This window comes from Electrophorus electricus, chromosome 20 (genome assembly GCF_013358815.1).
Source record: "Electrophorus electricus isolate fEleEle1 chromosome 20, fEleEle1.pri, whole genome shotgun sequence".
Taxonomy (NCBI): domain Eukaryota; kingdom Metazoa; phylum Chordata; class Actinopteri; order Gymnotiformes; family Gymnotidae; genus Electrophorus; species Electrophorus electricus.
Window position 1 is genome coordinate 2,325,001 of NC_049554.1, and position 5,000 is coordinate 2,330,000.

Genomic DNA, 5,000 nt, shown 5'->3' on the forward strand with positions numbered 1-5,000 from the left:
AGCCCGTAGCGTGAAAGTTGACTTCTTCAGAAAATTCGAACAGGTTGATATCCTACTTCTTTGTTTTTCTTTTCTCTTCCTCTCTTTGCTCCACGCATGATTCACTTGTTGTGTGTACATTTAAAACGGGGCTGATTTTTGGGGTGGTTCGTCTTTGAGCAGAAGCCCGTGCTTGCAGAAGCGTGTCATTCTACAAAATCTCTAAAAAGCAACGTCAAATCCGCGATTTTTCGTAGGCTACTGTTCACTAAAATGCATTACTGAGGACCGCAAAGGGACAGAGAATTAGCTGTATTTCCTAATTTACCATCCGCCACTGAGATTAGGGGTTTTTTGCACAATTAAAAAAGTTGGCTGTAAAAGGCACCGTTTTCTACGTGTACGTTACAGGATAACTACCGTGTTGTGCATTAAGCAGTGTCCGAAAATTGGAAAAATAAGTAATTTAAAGAACGTCTTTATTAAAGTTAGTTTTTACCCTCCTAATGTGACCACTAAATGTTGCTTTTTGAGGGTGTCAAGTCTCGTAACAGATCATGGTGGAGAAATGCGGTAAATTAATTTACGAGCAAATTTCGGATCACTAGTCCTTCAAACACCGATTGTGAAAAGTGAAAGGCAGCAGAGTGTAACTTTATTTCTGCCAACTTAGGCCGTGCCTTGAGCCACTTCGTCCTTTAATACACTCACAGATTCGGTCTGCGGCAACCACTGATGGGCTTAGTCGGGCCAGGCGACAGTAAGACGATCATCTCGAAAATCATTCGTTTCAAAGGCCTAACTGTGCACTTGGCGAAACTCTACTTTATTTGCTGTCTGATCGATTTCTTTATTTTTATGCTTTAATACACATATGTTGAATTATTGAATAGTATATGCAGAATGGTTTTGTAAATGTTATTTAATTGTCTTCAGTCACCTAGCTGTTCTCTTCAGATTATGCATGTGTTGTAATATACTGAGATCCTCGTGGACTTTAAGTTTACTTCACGAGCAAGCATGCAGATACTAATCTAATGCGCTTAACACAAACCTCAATTTAGAAATGAAAACGTATATTTTTTGGAAAAAAAACCCAAACAAAAACAAAACAAAACACACACACACACACACACACACACACACACACACACACACACACACACACACACACCAAACTACAAACTAAAATAATAACCCAAACAGTTTAACAATCATTTCCAAGCGTGGCATGTTTTAAGTATTTCAGTGTTGCTCGCGGAACCCGTTGTACCAGTAGAATACTGTCAGGGAAAATGTTAAGAATGACATGTTTATTGATTTGCACATATACAAAGGCGCGATCAGTGTGGGATAGCCGAACTGTCTGGGCCTATTAATACAAGCCGCCCGGCTTCCAAGAAAATGGAAACCTGAAACATGAACTTTTACCAGTGGCACTGTTTGGTAACTCCGTTATGCACAACATTATTTACTCGGCGCTAGCGTTCTGTACTGGGTTAAGGCCAAATCCATTTAAATAGACTGCAGTAAAATTAATCGATTTGTGCATTACACGTACTAGCAGTTTTCCCCTCCTTTTCATCTAATATATTCCAGCGCGTTTTCCCAAACTCACGGAGATTCCCATCACACTTACATGACGGAATTCCCATTCTCCAAATGTTTTTCATTTAGGATTAATTCTAGAAAATGTATAAAAACGCCCCAATTTATTAAAGTAAAAAAGATAAGAAAATTAAATGTGCTTCCTTTTAAAATCTATGAAACTTTTCTACGCCTAATCGCCGCGATAGTGTCGGCTATTTTCCTTCTTTTCCTACTGTTCGTTAGCCCTTGAGTGATATTTTAAAAGATAAGATAGAAGATGCCATTTTCCCCGAGTGCCTTCCCGTCCATATGCTTGTGACAAAAAAAGGCGCGTTTTAGAAAGAATTATGCTTACATGTATGTAAAGAGTGAATTTTCCAAGTCTGCCTGCAAGCTCTTGGCAGAATAAATGTCCGCGATCACAATCTAGATAATAGTGACATCCAAGCAGTGGCGCGTGTGCCACATTTTTCTCCACGCGACATGGCATTAGGTGTGACACGGGTGTTATTAGGAGTTGATTGATGGCGGATAGGGCTTTGGGCGCAATTAATTTTATTTAGCAGGCGCTAACCCTGTTTTCTCGTGGCATTCCTGTCATTGCGCTGGGTGAGGAAGATGATGCTTCCCTGCCTGCTGCCATTAAGAGCACGAGACATACTTTTAATTTAACCTGCTAATGGAATTCCAATAGAATCACAGGCCTAAGGCTCGCGAAGATGCGTTTTCTGCTTATTGATATGGTGACTTGTAGTTTGTTGTGCTTTTTATTACTTTATGGTAATTCTTTGAGCTAATGGAAAATGCTGTTACCCACTTTCGTGTGGCGCCTGGGTGCTCTATAGGTCACAAAAAGCTACATAACTTTTTAATAAAATTACTAATAGTTTCAGCAGAGATAAATTAATATTTTGAAAGAATATTAATGAGAAGAATCTAGGACATTTTTTAAATGTGATGAAACTTAATGTGAATACACTCAATTAGTGAGTCTCTTCTGAGACTATTAGATATATATATATATATATATATATATATATATATATATATATATATATATATATATATATATATATATTACATTTGTCACTTTCTTTATTATTCCAGTTTTTTTCCCCTCTGTGGAAATCTTGAGAAAAAAAATGAGAGGAAAAAAAAAAGAAAGTTTCAGTTACACTTTCTCCCTACCTACGTTTTAGTTTCCAGTCACGGTTGAGTGATTAGGCACTTCAGCGTGAAGACCGAACGCTCACAGAATGCCCGTCTTCCTCTTTTCTCGTGAATACGCAAGGCAGGAAGGAGGACGGCTCCGAGGAGCCGCCCATAGCCGTTCTGTGGGGCTCTCGCCACCTCGGGAGCACCGGGCACCCGGTCTCTGCGTGCGTGAAGCGGCCGGTCTCAACTTTTGACCCGCAGCGGTGCTCTTTATCGTGACCCTGAGAGCACCCGGCTCCGCGCCGCGCCTTTTAACGGAGAGCGAAAATGTGTCCGGTCAAATCCGTGATTGGGCTGTTTTCCGGGGGTGGCCGTTGAGGGTACTTTTGTTTTTGTTTAGTGGAGCTGGTGAAGGGTTGACAGCTCTGTGTGTGTGTGTGTGTGTGTGTGTGTGTGTGTGTGTGTAGTCCGGTAGATTAGGGTGGCAGGGGTGGAAAAGATGTTGGAGGCTCAATTGACGTGTGCTGCTCAAGTTTGTCAGTATTAAGGGCAAATGGTCGTCTTGGACACTTGCAATCTGTATCAGGTTTTGAACGAATGTGGATGCCGGCTTTGGTGTTTTGTGCAAAAGCACAAAAAGCTTTATGAGTGAGTGTGTTTGTGTGTGTGTGTGTGTGTGTGTGTGTATTCATGTGTGCGCACAGCTCTCTGCTCACTCCAAATTCAGATGAGCTCCAGTCAAGTGTTATGGTTGTAGATTTAAGTTTTCAATCTCTGCAGTCCTCGTATCAAGCACCTTTGATTTCATCACGCATTGTCCCTCACTTGTCAGCTCTACGACCATTAAACACTTTTACTGTTCCAAAAATAATGTTAGTTTTCGCACAAGTGCCTTTCCCCCCTAGATCAAAGTGTTTTTGAAGAGTAATTCCTACCCATCTGTAAATGAGGAGATAGTTCATTTATTTATTTATTTTCTTCAAAATGGACGCTCTGACCTTGTATGGCACACTGGTTACTCCGCAGCCATGCTCCCGCACTTCAAAATGTGTTTGTTTAAAATATGCGATTGCCTTCGCTCTTTTAATACTTTTCGGCAGACTTTGAATGAAAGGCTAGACTGGGGAGCGTGTCGCCTCCTTTGCTGACCAGCAAGCAAAAAGCAGTGCCAGTAAATGGCGATTAAACATGTGGTTTTAATTGACGATGTTGTTCTGTGAAACGACGAACCTAGGCGTTTTCTTGTGTGAATAATAAATTATGTGCGTTTTTAGACAGTGAGGGTTATTCTTATTACGACTTGGAAAGTGGTGTCGTTTTCTCCTTGAATAAAAACAAAAAAACGGGGGAAAAAAAATTGTTCTCCTCTAAAGCAATTTTACCAACTTAAGCATTTTGCGCGTCTGTGAATCAGTAAAAAAAAAAAAAAAAAAAGTTCTGGTGGAGAGGGGATGCCTTCCAGATGACCAAGTTGATGTGATTAGCTTCGGCCTGGTGTTGCGCGGAGCTGGCGTGAGCCGTTTGGGTTGTGGGTAGAACCAGGCAGCGTGTTGGGACAGCGTGTCACGCCGTCCCACGGCTGCCTGCACCCTCTCCATAGCTGAGCTTTCAGGATCTTTATCTCTTAGACACGGAGCTTAAATATCATCAGCAGAGGCTCGACCCGGCAGGCGGCTGGGTTTGGGGAGTCGTGTCTTCTTTCCTTTGAAGGGCCAATGTTCGGTGGCATCGTGGCACTGAGAGGGTGTTCGGCAGCCCGATGTTGGAAAGCTCCGGACCGGGTCCAATGCACCCTGGCAAGGGTCGCAGAAAAAAAGACGGGGTGTCCGCTTGATGGACGCAGCGGGTCACTAATCGGTGTGGGTCATTATTCCTCAGCATCCATTAGTGAAGTGTCCCGGGAGACGCGGCTTTGAGGCCTGTTATTGGTGCTATGAGCTGCAGTTGCGGGTGGAAAGCCGAACCCTAGAACCCGGTCTCCGGCCATCCCTGGAGAGAGCCGTGTCAGAGGGTGTATGCGTGCGTTTCGGGAGGGGCGGGTAGTGAATCGGATGAGAGCGAGGAAGTAGGAGAGAAGTGGGGGTGAACAGGGAAAGCCCAGCCGAGCTGGTAAGTGAGGACGGAGCCGTGGTTGGCGTTCAGCGTGGGATCTCAGCGGTGGTCGCGGGGTGCGGAGATCCCTGTGCTCTGGCCAGGAGCTCCAGCGTCATGTTGGGAATGGCATATGCATCTGAGCACTGCGCGTGGAGCCAGGCTGCCTCGGCCCCGCCCCTGTC

At 43.7% G+C, this 5,000-nt stretch overlaps 1 protein-coding gene across 2 annotated transcripts in view; it reads left to right on the forward strand.

Annotated features, from left to right (window-relative positions):
* foxp4 (forkhead box P4) overlaps positions 1-5,000 on the forward strand; it is a 115,903-nt gene that overhangs the window by 629 nt on the left and 110,274 nt on the right. For both annotated transcript variants that reach the window (XM_035520472.1, XM_035520471.1), the window contains exon 1: positions 1-43. This exon is cut by the window's left edge. The gene's annotated coding sequence lies outside the window, so the exon portion shown is untranslated. The remainder of the gene's footprint in view (positions 44-5,000) is intronic.